General features: G+C 38.6%; 1 protein-coding gene across 9 annotated transcripts in view; it reads left to right on the top strand.

Annotated features, from left to right (window-relative positions):
• Positions 1-13,844, top strand: part of ELF1 (E74 like ETS transcription factor 1) — a 116,910-nt gene that overhangs the window by 18,067 nt on the left and 84,999 nt on the right. For 2 of the 9 annotated variants that reach the window (XM_008260026.5, XM_017343506.4), the window contains exon 1: positions 8,938-9,069. The exons of 4 other annotated variants lie outside the window; for them this stretch is intronic. The gene's annotated coding sequence lies outside the window, so the exon portion shown is untranslated. Of the gene's footprint in view, positions 1-8,925; positions 9,070-13,844 lie in introns of those variants that run through there. 3 more of the 9 variants (XM_070048739.2, XM_017343509.4, XM_089304098.1) reach the window with 3 other exon arrangements.

Here is a 13,844-nt window from a genome sequence, read left to right as displayed (position 1 = left end):
TGTCCTGCAAGGGCTAGTGAGTCTCATATGGCTCTATCTTATTCTTGTATTTGTGTTTTTTAGAAAACTGAATGATCAATTAGTGGCACAAGTTTTATAATGAAATCATTTACTACTTTTTAAAAAAGAAAATGTTTTCTAAAATGGTTGTAAATCTAAAACACTTTCAGGTTTTGGCCGGTGCCGCGGCTCACTAGGCTAATCCTCCGCCTGTGGCGCCGGCACACCGGGTTCTAGTCCCGGTCAGGGCGCCGAATTCTGTCCCGGTTGCTCCTCTTCCAGGCCAGCTCTCTGCTGTGGCCCTGGAGTACAGTGGAGAATGGCCCAAGTCCTTGGGCCCTGCACCTGCATGGGAGACCAAGAGAAGCACCTGGCTCCTGGCGTCCTGCGCACCAGCTGCAGGGGCCACTGTGGGGTGAACCAATGGAAAAGTAAGACCTTTCTCTCTCTCTCTCTCACTGTCCACTCTGCTGTCAAAAATAAATAAATAAATAAATAAAACACTTTCAGGTTTTAAAGTTCATTTGGCCAGTGATATGACTTCAAGTATAGAAGAGCAGCAGAGTTCAGTTGTAGCTAGAACGTTTACTTTTTCCTTATAGTCCATCATGCACTCAGAAAAGGCATTGAATGTTCATCTATATGGCGTTAAGAAAGTTGAATAAATAAAGCCTATAGACTAAATCTCTTAAGTTAAATATTCCTTTTAATTGGAACTTTTACCAGCTTCTTCCTAATTAGGAAAAGAGGCTGTGTAAGTAAAGGCCTGAAAAGGATAGAAGACCAAAGCATAAAGGAAAGGGCTGCTTTTGAATAATCAGTTCTAATCTATTGGGAATATTTGGGTTTTTTTGTTTGTTTATTTGCTTTTTTGTTCTCCCACTCTGTGTCAATGTCTCTTTCTAATTTTAAAGTGTGTCTTATAGTCCATTAACTTAATGGGATGTTGAGATGTAAACACTGGATAAAATCCATAAACTCCTCTTATCAAGTGCAGAGTTTTAGTGCTGTGGTCTTGATCCCCAAACAGGACCAGCATGACTAATCTGTTCATAGAATTGGTCTAAGTCAGAAAAGTGACAAAGGACATTGGCTTTTTGTGTCATTTGGACCTATATAGAAACAACCTGAGAATAGTTTGGATTGTGTAGAAGAGAAAATTTTAAAAAAAGGTTTATCATTGAGCCAATATTTAGTTCAGCTTCCAAATGTTTCATTCAGCAGATATTTATTAAACAACTATTATGAGTCAGGAGTGCCGTCAGGCTGAAATAACCAACGAGGCATGTAAACACATGATACAGAATATAATGTTCTGCCCCTATTTCAGTAGAGGAGGCAGGGAGAAGTGTGCTTTGCACATTGAAGCAGTGCATACATGTATTTGTGAAGGAGCAAACAATGTGATTCATGCATTAGATCATTTACAAAATACTGTGGAGAGTACAAGGGAGGAAATGACTAGTTCTTCCATTTAATGACATACTGAGGAGAGAAAGACTGGCAGGAGATTCATTGGGTGGGGAAGGCCTGAAAAGGTAGAGTGAAAATAACCTGGCCTGCTCTGAACTGGCTACAAGTTCAGCAGAGCTGTATTGCAGTACAGCTGATGACGTGGATACCCAAAGGTGAGGCTCTAATTAGGTGGACCAAAGTGAGGATGAAAACGTATTTTGTATTGGAATTTATTCGTGGGTACTGGTAAGCCAGTGATGGGTTTTGTTTTTGTTCATTTTAGTTGGAATATTAAGGAAAAATTAGTGGGATTTTTTTAAAATACATTATTCTCAGTGCCAGCATTGTAGTGCAGCAGATTAAGCTGCTGCCCGGGATGACCACATCCCATATCTGAGTGTTGGTTCAGGTTGAGTCCCAGATGCTGTGCTTCTCATCCAGCTCCCTGCTAGCGTGCCTGGAAAGGTGGCAGAAGATGACCCAAGTATCTGGGCCCCTGCCACCCACGTGGGAGACCAAGATGGAGTTTCTGGCTCCTGGCTTTGGCCTGCCTAATCCTAGCTGTAGGAGCCATTTGAGGAGTAAACCAGTGGATTGAAGAACTCTGTCTCCCTGTCCCCCTCTCTCTGTTACTCTGCCTTTCAAATAAGTTTAACAAATTTTTTAAAATAAATGATTCTTGAATTGAATTTTTTTTTCAAAATTGAAAGCTTTTTATTGAACATTTTCACATCATCATGAAGGCAAACCATTCTGAGTCAGACAGTCTGTACACTGACTTGAGATAGACATACCACCTTAAATCCCTAAAGGTTGTGTGTGCCTTGAGATGAGAAGCAGAAACAGTCATCGGGCTCTTTAGTTTGAAGCCTTCTGTACTTCCCAGAGGATTCTGCTTTACCAAACCAGCTCCTAAGGAAACGCCCAATATAATGACAATGAATACAGCCTTTCCCATTTCTTCCTCTTGAGGCAAGTTTCTGAGTTACTGTTAAGGTCACAGCATTTTTCTCTGTAGGGGCAGAGGAAAATATTGATTGAATTTTATGAGTTCTGTACCTTGGAAATAAGCATAGCTGATAAGTCATAGAACTTGATAGCATCTGTTTTATCCCTTTCAGATGACATATGATTTTAATACAGGTTAAAACTATTTTAATGTTAGTCCTCGACCTGCAGCGCCAGCACACCGGGTTCTAGTCCCGGTCAGGGCACCAGATTCTGTCTCGGTTGCTCCTCTTCCAGTCCAGCTCTCTGCTGTGGCCCGGGAGTGCAGTGGAAGATGGCCCAAGTCCTTGGGCCCTGCACCCACATAGGAGACCAGGAGAAGCACCTGGCTCCCGGCTTTGGATCAGTGCAGTGTGCCGGCGTATCAGCCACAGCGGCCGTTGAGGGGTGAACCAACGGAAAAAAGGAAGACCTTTCTCTCTCTCTCTCTCTCTCACAGTCCACTCTGCCTGTCCAAAAAAAAATTTTTTTAATGAAAATATACATGATGCTTTCAGTTTGTTTTTGAAATAGAAATAATGTATTTTTGCTTTATGAAGTTATTTCAGACTTTTCTAAAAGATTCTCATGTTTTTTAAAGATATTTTGAAATCATTTTATGGTCACAGATGAGTTTCACAAATAGTACAGAGAGGTTTTACATATATTTTTTAAAGATTTATTTATTTATTTGAAAGGAAGAATTACACAGAAAGAGAAGGAGAGAGAGAGAGAGAGAGAGAGAGAGGCCTTTCATCCCCCAGTTCACTCCTCAGTTGGCTGCAATTCAGTCCCCACTCCTGAAGCCTGGAGCCAGGAGCTTCTTCCGGGTCTCCTGCATGGGTACAGGGGCCCAAAGACTTGGGGCATCCTCTACTCTTTTCCCAGGCCATAGCAGAGAATTGGATCGGAAGTGGAGCAGCCAGGACTTGAATTGGCACCTATGTGGGATGTTGGTACTGCAGGCGGTGGCTTTATCTGCTATGCCACAGTGCCAGCCCCAGGTTTTATACATTCTTTAACCAGCTTCTATTAATGTTAACATTTTACATAATCATAGTACCGTGACCAAAACTAAGAAACTAACATTGGTATAGTACTGTTAACTAAACTGGAGGCTTTATATTACAATGTCCCTAACTTTTCCACTGGTATCCTTCTTCTGTAAAAGAATACAATCTAGTATATACCACACTGCCATTAGTTGATGTATTTCTTACTTCCCTCAAATCTATTACATTCCCTTGTCCTTTTTGACCTTGACAGTCTTGGATAATACTATTTTGTAGAATTTCCCTTAGTTTGATTTTCTTAGGTTTTCCCATGGACTGGAGTATTGGGCTTTGGGGCTCTTAGGTTTTAAAATTTTATTTTTCAAATTAGAAAGTAAAATTGAATTTTGGTGTTCTATGAATTTTACACATGCATAGTGTGTATAACTGCCTGCATAATCAGGATAAGAAAATTCTCAGAACTCCTTCATGTGCTCTGTATTCATACTGTGTCCCTAACTCATACTCTTAGCAGCTACTGATCTGTTTTCTATCAATATAGTTTTGTCACTTTAAAAAATGTAAAAATGGAATAATTCTGTAACCTTTTGGTGCAGGCTTAGTTCACCTAAAATGCTTTTCTGCGTCATTCAAGTTGTATTAGCCATCGTTCATTTTTATTGCTGAGTATGGATGTAAGTCCTACGTATTTGCCCCATTTTTGGTTAAGTATTTGAGAACACTCTATTTGTTTTGGCACCATCACAAGAAATATAATGACTTATTTTGTGAATAGGGACTATCATTGTTCCTTTTACAAAAGTAAAAACAGGCTTTGAGTTTAAGTAGCCCTGCGTTGTACAACTAGTTAATAGAATTGGGACTCAGACCTGGGTCACCCACTCCAAACCCCATACTATTAAGAGTTAGGCTACTTGACTAGTTGCTAATGTTAGTTTCTTCATTTCTGTATTTTGACTAGCAGTGTAAAAAACAGAAGTTGACAAAGTTTTTGTTTCTTTAATGTACCCTAAAATTTCCCTTTGTTTCTGTTTATATTTGGTTCCTCTTTTATTAAAGAGCAAACATAATTGTAGCAGGTGATTCTTTTTATGTCTCTGGATTTTAATTATAGGGGCTAAAGGTTCTGTGATTCAGACCTAAAGGAGAAAGTCAGGCCACATTCAGTCCACAAGTAATTATAAATTAATATTAAATGCATCTGTTTATAGGAACGAAAGCATAACATTTTTACTGACACATAATTGTACATATAAATGAGGTGTACAGTATGCTGTTTCAATACATATATACATTGTATAATGGTCAGATTAGGGTAATTAGCATATTTGTCTCTTTAAGCATTTATCATTTCCTTGTGTTAGGAACATTCAGTCAACTTTAGTAGCTATTTTGAAATATACAGTTGTCAACTATAGTCATCCTGCCGTTGTATGGAGTATTAGTAGTTTTTCCTCCTATCCAGTTGCATTCCTAGACACATTACCTGTCCTCTCTCCATGTGCCCCTTCCTTCCCAGCCTCTTGTAACCTGTATTCTATTTTCCACTTGCCATGAGATTAACTTTTGGCTTCCACATCATTTTTTTTTCTTTTAAGAATCCTGTGACAGAATCTTTAATTTGTCTTACAGATAAATAATAAATATCAAAGAAAAAGAGACACATAGTTGAAATCAGGCCAAAATAGTAGGCTTGACTTCTGTCATATTTTCTTAAATTTTACTCATGACAAAGGTAGTTTTTTTTTAAGAAAATAAGAATTTTGGCATGTTTAATAAAAGTGACCCTTTCTGAACTTGAGCTAAAAGCTGCTTTGCTGGCTATATCCTACTGTTATCAATAAAAGAATGTTTATAGAATATTAGTTTTTTAACCATTTATTGGTAAACTGTAATAAACATTATGGTATTTTTGAGTTATTTTAAATAAAATGAGATATTATTCTGAATGGTAATTTTGTGTTTTACTTTGAATGAATTAAATAAAAATTTGATGAGGATATTTCTTTTATAAACATAACCTTCATGCGATTGTTTTCAGTTCTGCAAACACTATTCTGAGGACTTGGAGAGGCTGTCAGAGTGGATCTTCAAAATTAGCAGATGTGTAGGCTATCCCAATATTTTATAGAAAGGCAACAGAAATCCTATAATGGCATGCAATAATTTGTCTGCTGTTAACAGTTGGTTGTAGAAGCTGCATGAAGTAGTCAAGTAACTTACCTGCCCTCAAGTAACTTGCTAGTTTTCTAGAATAGAGACAGACTTGTACAGAATTGTTGCAACACAGACTGGAATGTTCTAGGCAGTAGGAAAGGTAGTTTTTCTTAAATAAGTCCCCTTTCCCTCCCACCCAGCCCCCAAAAGGAACTCCCCAGTCAAAAAACTTTTCTCTTGACCCCTTCACACACACAAAAATTACTTTCTATCTTTAGTTTCTCATGTCTCCTTCTTGTTTAAACTTTCTCTGATCAGGCTTAAAAAAAAAAAAAAAACAACAAAAACACACACACACACAAAACCTTTCACCACACCATGAAAATCAAGTGACCTCCATGTTGCTGAATTTAATTGCCATTTTTCCCTCAGATCTCACCATAACACCACCTGTGCTTTGTTTTATGCCCACACTTCTGAGTACCCCTTTTAGCTACCATTTTCAGTTCTGCCTCGTCTTTCCTACCTCTAAGTGATGGAGTGTCCTCAGAGTCATATCATTGTTCACTTTTTGAATCTATAGCCTTGGTGTCATATACAAGTTAATACCATAAGTATATTAACTCTCAAATTTAATATCTGTCACCCAAATTTAATATCTCTGAACCCTGGGCTTCAGGACTATGTATTCAACTCCAAGACAATATATCCAATTTAATATCTCTGTTTAATAACTGTTAATCATCTGGAACTTAATGTTTTCACATTTATCATTCTTAAGTGTATTTGATAGAGGTTGCTTCTATGAATCATATTAAAGGTTCATGCTTATAAGGTGCTTATGCCCAGTACTGTGTTAAGCACTTCATATGCATGAAATAAATCTTTTTTAAAGCTGTGTTTATTTATTTGAAAGGCAGAGATATAGAGAGAGGAGAGAGAGACAGATCAATCTCCCATTCTTTGGTTCACTCCCCAAATGGCCTCAACAGCCAGGGCTGGGCCAGGCCAAAGCCAGGAGCCAGGAGCTTCTTCTGGGTCTCCCACATGTGTGCAAGGGCCCAAATACTTGGGCTAGCTTCTGTTGCTTTCCCAAGTGCATTAGCGGAGAGCTGGATTGGAAGCGGAGCAACCAGGAATCAAATTGGCGCCAGTATGGGATGCTGGCACTGCTAGCAGAGGCTTAGCCTTCTACACCACAGCTCTGGCCCTGATATAAATCTCTTTAAAATTAGATTTACTGAGGTGTAATTTATCCAATATAGTTTGATAGATTTAGTTTTAGAGTTCTGTGAATCATAGCATGTACTAGTCATGTAACCAGCATGCGTCTACTTCTCAAGGTATGCATTATCAAGAAGCTGGAATCAGAAGCAGAGCCAGAACACAAACCCACGCATTACAATATGTTTGGTCTTCCCAAGCATTGTCTTAACTGCTATGCTAAACGTTCTTACCACCCCACAAACCCTGTACATTTTAAGTTACACTTATCGACTCTGTCACTTGTTAATTTTTTTTAAAGATTTTATTTTTATTTATTTGAGAGGTAGAGTTACAGACAGAGGAACAGAGAGAGGTCTTCCTTCCGTTGGTTCACTTCCCAAATGGCCGCAACTGCCGGAGCTGTGCCGATCCGAAGCCAGGAGCTTATTCCCAGTCTTTCAAGCAGGTGCAGGGGCCCAAGGACTTGGGCCATCTTCCACTGCTTTCCCAGGTCACAGCAGAGAGCTGGATGGGAAGAGGAGCAGCTGGGACTAGAAATGGTGCCCATATGGGATGCTGGCGCTGTAGGTGAAGGATTAACCTGCGCCACCCCTACTTGTTTATTCTGACATCCTTTTCCTATTGCCCTCTCTCACCCTGTATAATTTCTCATAAGGTAAAAAGATAATCAAATATTTAGGCATTCATGGGTGTTGTCCAAAATTAAGTTTCAGTTGCGGGAAACAGCTTGGGGGGCTTTCCAGTGAACAGTGGTTGTGCAGAGGTCTTTGTTTCTTGGTGTTTGGTTTCTGAATAAATGAGGTGACATAAGCTAAATATGACATGTTATAATAGAAAAAGTTGCTGGTTTTTTCTTCATTATTTTTCTTTGTTTATCACTTGTTAAGCCATAGAGAAATTTCAGAAAAAAGAACAACTAAGCAATGTTCAATGGGAAGAATAAATAGACACTCACTGGGCAGAAAGTCAGTTATAACCATTAGGTTTTGTAGCAGTTTGTAAAGTTTCTGAGTCAGTGAAAATTTATGCTCTCATCTGTGCTTCTGGTAAAGGAGAATAATTACTCCGGGGAAGTTACGAGGGAAAAAAACTTTGCTGAATTCTGTTTACTTTTTGAAAAAATATTAGGACAAGTCTATCAAGTTGTTACTCATCATTTCAAGCAATTTTGAAAGAATTTAATATTTTGAAGCTCTTTTGATTAATTTAAGCTTTCAGAGAATAATTTAATAAACACCAGCCCAGGGAAGCAGTTATAGTAAGGTTTAGTGGCTTGGGAACCTTGTCAGATGTGTGATGATTTGGAGAGCAGGGTTTCACTGGCCACAGTTGTTGACCTCTTAGCCTGGTCATGTGCCATGCAGGAGCTGTAGCACGGTGTTTGGCATTTTGGAGGCCTGCAGTACAAATGGAAAATTTTCTTCAAAAGGTAAAATAATGGCTATCATTTGAAGTGGTAGAGATGTGAACTATGATTGTATTGACAGTGTTTTAAAAGAGTTTTATCAAGCTTGCAGAATCATTTTCTTAGATTGGACTTTCTGACACTGATCAGTGTCTGTCTTTTTAAAACTTGATCATACTTATTTTTCACTGAACTTTGGATTTTCAAGTGGATTTTTATCTGTTTGGTGAGTTTATGTATCCACATCTAGTATGCAGTTTGCTAGCTTTTCCAGATTACATAGCAATATATTCCTTTCATATAAGGGTTAATGAGTAGCCAGATTAGATTCACCAGTCCATTGTTACATTAAAAGTTTGCTGTTTCTCCTCCCCTCTCATACTTTTTTGCCTTTCATTCTTTTATTTACTTGATATAACATGACTTTTAAAAACTGACATTTTATTCTTTAAAACAACATCTGGTGTTTAATTTTGCTTCCACATAGATTGTTGTTTTACTTTATTGTTATATTTAAATTATGGCAATTAACATGAGTTTAATCAAGGTAGATCTTGCTCCTTGGAAGTACCTCCCTTTTTTTTCTATAGCTTTCCCTCGTTTTTACCTGTAGATTTGCATGTTTGACCTAGCAGAATAATTGGGTCCACAGCAACATGGGCGTGCCTCCCTTAGATACACTTAGTTTCATGTATGACTCATAAGCCGAAGCACAGACACCACTTCCCCAATCTACAGGAGCCATTTTAACAGCTTAAAACTTGCCGGATTGCTTTTTAATTTCAAGCCCAAAGGACTGTATCTAAAGAGAAAGAATGTTTGAAGGTAACTTGCTGTGATTTTGTGTTTGCTTCTGGCTGTTTCTTGAGCAGATAAAGGGAGAGTGGTTCTTACCTGTGGAAGAATATGGCTGAATGTGTTCTTTAACTCTGATAAAATGTGTGTAGTCAGTCACATGCCTGGTTGCATTTAAGTGCTAGGGGGGAAACAAAGCATTCAAATTCTGGGAAGTTTTGGATCTCCTTGGTGAAAAAAATTTTTTAACATTTTTTGCGATTAGTGTATTTTTTTCTGTGTGATGTAAGAATAAAAGGGATTTTTCTTTTTTATGTACTACAGAGCAAGCTAAGTCTAATTTTAATTTAAAAGATTGAGTTGTATTTGTGGGGGTAGCTGTGAAGTTATAATTAACTAAACTTATGTATGATGTATGTTAGAAAATATTCAGGTACAGTAGCTTTGTTATTTTAGCTAGGTTAAAGTTTTGGGACAACTCAGGCAAACATAAGTAGTGTTCATTGACCATTCTATCCCTTTATTTTCTTTTTTGTAAGTTAATGAAATTGAGTTAACATAGTTTATTTTACAAGCTAATTAGAAGTTTAAGTAAAATGAATGGTCATTTTGATAACAAGTAAAAGTGGATGTTAAGGAGGAAGAAAGACTAGAATGATTCACTTACTAATGGAAAAAACAGGTTTATAATTCATGCTGTAAACTTGTTCTGAGTAACAGTCTTAGAAGCAAAGCTGTCTTTAAGGAGAAATGTAGTATTTCAATTTTATAAAAGTATTGGCCTTCCATCTATATCCTACTGTTCTTAAAATTTGCTTGTTTTGAATTTAAAAAGCTTAAAACTTTGTAAATGGAAAGATTGCTTGTCTAAAATATTTGTTATCATTGAAATTGTGAGACTTTGGCTGGCATGTGTACATTCTGTTGTGCCTTGAAGTTCTAGGTACTAAGGAGTGCCATAGTGTTTTTCTTCTGAGACATTTATGAAACTAAAATTCGAACAGAAATAAAATTTAAATATGCAATGACTAAATCGAGTGAAGTTTTTCAAAATAAAATTTGTCAACTTATTTGTTGACCAAAACAATATTTGGTTCTTTGAGAATTCCCTCTTACTAACTTTGTAAGTGACTGAAGTCCTATCAGATGAAAGAGAAGGTAGAGAGGCAGTTAACTATTTCCTTTTTGAAAAGATTGTTGAGATGAACACATCTCAGCTTTGAGGTCTTACAAGAAAGGCACAGCAGACATTTTACCAATTCAGCTCTGAGCCATTTGCTATCATCTTTGTTTGCATATTGCTAGTTTAGTCAGCATTTGAGTACGCAAAGGCTGTATTTACATCTAGTGTGTTCTGTGTGAAAAATCTAATGAAACAATTTTTTATTTTTATTTTTTAAAGACCACTGATCCATAAGAGAAGGGTCAAGAGGCACAGAAATAAGCAAATAATTAAAAATTTTATTAATTAAAGAGCACAGAGGAATTTGGTTTCTTACAATTGGGAAGCTGGTGCTGTGTAAATGAAATAGAAATGTCATATATATCCATTTCTTATGTGATAAAGAGTAAGGTGAGGCTTCAAACAGAAGAGTGAAAGGGGGGAAAAAAAGGGAAATAACACAAGATCAGAAAGTCTGATTCAGTAGTCCTCTCCCCACTTTTTCCTTCCACATATTGACTGTAAGTTAAACTATCATCAGAAGCAAACTTAAAGAACTTTAGCCCGAGAGAGAATGAAGATTGTCCAGCTGCCTCACTTTTATAGAAGTGAAGACACAGCGGCCAAGGAGGTCCTGTGACTCGCTCAAGATCGTGAGGTCCTTAACGTTGGGGCTTCCAGTCTGGAGCTGCTCCTGCGATACCATGCTGACAAATGATGCTTTGTTAGAAATGGTCTCTGTTTCCTTAGGAGTAAATAAAACCTTAATTAAGTTGTTTCGTGATAATTTAGGTCAAGGGTGGGGGCTGTGCAGCCCATGGGCTGTATAAGGCCCACAAAATCATTTGTTCTGGCCTTGCCATGGCAACTGCAGGCGGGACTCAAAATTCATTTGAAGTTGGTAATTTTGTGTGGCCTGTGAATGATGCTATAAATGTCCAAATGGGCCTTGGCAGGAAAAAAAAAAAAAAGGTTCCCCACACCTGATTAGGTGACAAGATACAAACAAATGAGTTAACCAGTGATTTTGAAAGTTTGTTCCATACCATTTCCTTTTTCATTAAAAAAAGATGCACTGGTTTAATTTCTGTAATAGCTTTCTCACTGCTAGAATTTTTTGATAGTTGAAGTATTATTTATGACAATGCTTATTTAAGATGCTCCTCAGGGCCAGTGTCGTGGCTTACTTGGTTAATCCTCTGCCTGAGGCGCTGGCATCCCATATGGGTGCCGGGTTCTAGTCCCGGTTGCTCCTCTTCCAGTCCAGCTCTCTGCTGTGGTCCAGGAAGGCAGTTGGAGGATGGCCCAAGTGCTTGGGCCCCTGCACCCGCGTGGGAGACCAGGAAGAAGTACCTGGCTCCTGGCTTTAGATTGGCACAGCGTTGGCCATAGCGGCCATTTTGGGGGTGAACCATCGGAAGGAAGACCTTTCTCTCTGTCTCTCTCTCTCACTGTCTATAACTCTACCTGTCAAAAAAAGAAAAAAAAAAAAGATGCTCCTGGACTCATTCAAGGAAATGAAAATTGAATTTGAACCCCTGTATACAAAGGCAGGTTTCCACTTTATTTCATGTTCTTTTAGAAGGGCCAATAGTATTTAATAGGGTACCTTATTCTACTAAAGTAAGAGTGTGTGTGTGTGTGTGTGTGTGTGTAAAACTTTGCACATGAGTTTTAAAAATCTAGAAGTCTCTAAGCTCCTTTTTTTAAAAAAAAAAAATTTATTTATTTGAAAGGCAGACTTACAGAGAAGCAGAGACAGAGAAAGAAGTCTTCCATCCGCTGGTTCACTCCCAAAAGGGCCACAATGGCCGGAGCTGGGCTGATCCGAAGCCAGGAGCCAGGAACTTCATCTGGTTTTCCCATTTGGGTGCAGGGGCCGCTTTCCCAGACCATAGCAGAGAGCTGGATCGGAAGTGGAGCAGCCGGGACTTGAACCGGCACTCACGTGGGATGCTGGCATTGCTGGCAACGGCTTTACCCACTGTGCCACAGTGCCAGCCCCCTCTAAGCTCTTTACTAATAACTTAAATTTGACTTTTACCTAATTAGTAATTTCATTTCATTTAACTTTATCATACCCTCTTCTCCTCCCTTTGAGAGCTTGCTGCACAAGGTGTTTTTAGAATCTAATGGGGAATGCAAAGTCTTTGTCTATTAAGTTTTTGATGTATTTCATTGGAGTGGTTGGAAATTTTAAATATATGTTTGTTCTGTAGGTCTGAAATTTGGATTTTTAAAAATTATTTTGTTTGTGATTTTTGAATCTTCTAAATTTTTGAGTGGGGATAACTCAGTTCATTACTGGAACCTCCACAGTGTGGCCATATTGTCCTAAGCAACAAACAGCACAAAGGCTGGGAACCTGAGCTCTGTCCTCACGTATTTAAATTCTCATTGGGAAAACAGGACTTGATAAAATAAGTGAATAAGTGAAGACCGGAATAAATCGCTGACTAGTTAAATTCGGGTTCATATTGTATAGGTGAAAGAGGACTGAAACTTAAAATAGCCAGGAAAGTTTATCTTGTGGGGATTATGAGTATTGAAGGACAGTATTTACTTAGATTCAGAAGAATGTCTTCACCAATAAAAAAAGAATACAAGCTCTTTGAGACCAGAAATGTTTTATCCTATATCTCTGTGTTTTTCAACCTTTGACAAAGTACCAAACACATTTGAGTATGCAGGTATTATTTGCTGCATTAAAGCCTTGGCTACACTTAACGCTCTCTCATGTGACAAATTCAATTGGCTGGGTCCTGCTAAAGTTAGGGGTGGCAAATCTTTAAAAGCCACTTGGTCCTCAGTTCAACCTGAGTCTGATGTCTGCACGTTGAAGCCATTCAAAGCAAAACTTAACACCTACCTGATATACCTGTAAAGCAGTGGTTGTCCATCTTTAGTGTAGCAAAGAATCACCACCTGGCTTCAAGCCAGAGAGTCTGAGTTCATTAGGCCTATGGTTTGGTTTATCAGTCAGCATTTTTACTGTGTACCCCAGCTGATTGTGATGCAAGTGCTTATAGGCTGTATTTTCAGAAAGAATTTTCAAGTTTAAGTCTCTGAGGAGTGATTAATTAGTTTAGCATTTTGTTTATTTGTAATTTTTAAAAAAGACTTATTTGAAAGGCAAAGTTAACATAGTCGGAAAGGGAGAGAGAGAGAGAGAGTGAAAGAGAATCAATCTTCCATCCACTGGTTCACTCCCTAGTTGGCTGCCGCAGCCAGGAAGGGGCCAGACTGAAGCCAAGAGCTTCTTCCAGGTGTCCCATGTGGGTGTAGGAGCCCAAAGACTTGGGCCATCTTCCACTGCCTTCTCAGGTGCATTAACAGGGGGCTGGATTGAAAGTGGAGCAGCCTGTGTTGGTACGTGATGTTGGAGTCACAGATGTTGGTTTTGCTTGATATGCTACAAAGCCAGCCCCTGTTCAGAATTTGGATTTTTTTTAAAGATTTATTTATTTATTTGAAAGAGTTACACACAGAGAGGAGAAGCAGAGAGAGAGAAGGGTCTTCCATCCTCTGGTTTACTCTGCAATTGGCTGCAACTGCCAGAGCTGCGCGGATACAAAGCCAGGAGCCAGAAGCTTCTTCTGGACCTCACACACAGGTGCAAAGGGGCCCAAGGACTTGTGTCATC

The sequence above is a fragment of the Oryctolagus cuniculus genome, chromosome 9, assembly GCF_051225735.1.
Source record: "Oryctolagus cuniculus isolate XC-2025 breed Fujian yellow rabbit chromosome 9, ASM5122573v1, whole genome shotgun sequence".
In the NCBI taxonomy this organism is placed as follows: domain Eukaryota; kingdom Metazoa; phylum Chordata; class Mammalia; order Lagomorpha; family Leporidae; genus Oryctolagus; species Oryctolagus cuniculus.
This window is presented reverse-complemented; position numbering and strand designations above follow the sequence as displayed.